This window comes from Seriola lalandi, unplaced genomic scaffold, assembly GCF_002814215.2.
Source record: "Seriola lalandi dorsalis isolate HSWRI2012SDOR001 ecotype SW California unplaced genomic scaffold, Sedor1 jcf7180002052476, whole genome shotgun sequence".
NCBI lineage: Eukaryota > Metazoa > Chordata > Actinopteri > Carangiformes > Carangidae > Seriola > Seriola lalandi.
The window spans coordinates 4,790-5,761 of NW_019523029.1; the positions used below are offsets into that span (position 1 = coordinate 4,790).

Consider the following 972-nt stretch of genomic DNA (forward strand, 5'->3'; position numbering starts at 1 on the left):
ATAATAGGACTGGCCAACTAGTTTGTCCTCAACATAATGTTAACATGGCTGAATACAATCAGAAATTCAAGCTACAGTTCGTGGGCTCCAACTCCTTTGTGCTCATTAGAGAGAAACAGCCAAATTTCAGCTAATTACACTAAACAGCTAAAAATCCACCACAGAGACCTCTGTCATCACAGAGGCTTGTTGTAGAGTATATTGCCTTAAATGCAAAGTCAATAGGACTCAAGGTGAGACAGGGCAGCCTTTCAAACTTTTTGACCCTCCATCCATTTCTTTGTGAGGCATTTGCACATCACTTCTAGTTACGTGTCTCTGGCTCGTTCCAGCTCACTGCAAATTGATCAAAGACTTGAGATAGCAGGAAATGCTGAATAGGCCACGCCCATTTCCATCAATCAATATGGCACTTCAGATTTTGCTTAATATTCGCCCACAGAACATGTCTACCAAATTTGTTGAAATTCTGTCCACCACCACATTTTTGGTATTTGTGGCGCCCCCTTTGGGTCTGGCTCAATTGCTTTGGCAGGCACACAGCCTGAAATCATCTACCAAGTTTTAAGGGCTAAGCCCCGCCTTTTATATTATTTATATTTTGATTGATGGCGGCCATATTTTATAGCCGACCTTTTTATAACTCATTTGCAAGAGAATCTTGTATCTACGGGGTTAGAACCCTTTTTTAATAAGTAATGTCACTATTTTTAACAAGCACACTTTTACAGGCGATACTACTCCGACTCGCCAGGCGTCGCTATCAAATAATTTCAGCCATATTGCTGCCTTCACGTGAGTCCTACTTTTTGGGTTGAAAATATTACTGGTTGTTATGGGTAACGTTTGCATGTAATCATGTACATGTGTTACCCTATACGACCCAGCACAGTAGTAAATACCGGGAAAAATTACAATCACGGGATATTAATATGGAAACGATGTAATTCTCTTGTCACCCGACAGATGACA

The 972-nt window shown here is 40.7% G+C and overlaps 1 pseudogene; it reads right to left on the reverse strand.

Annotated features, from left to right (window-relative positions):
- Positions 1 to 972, reverse strand: part of LOC147819522 (uncharacterized) — a 6,347-nt pseudogene that overhangs the window by 4,747 nt on the left and 628 nt on the right.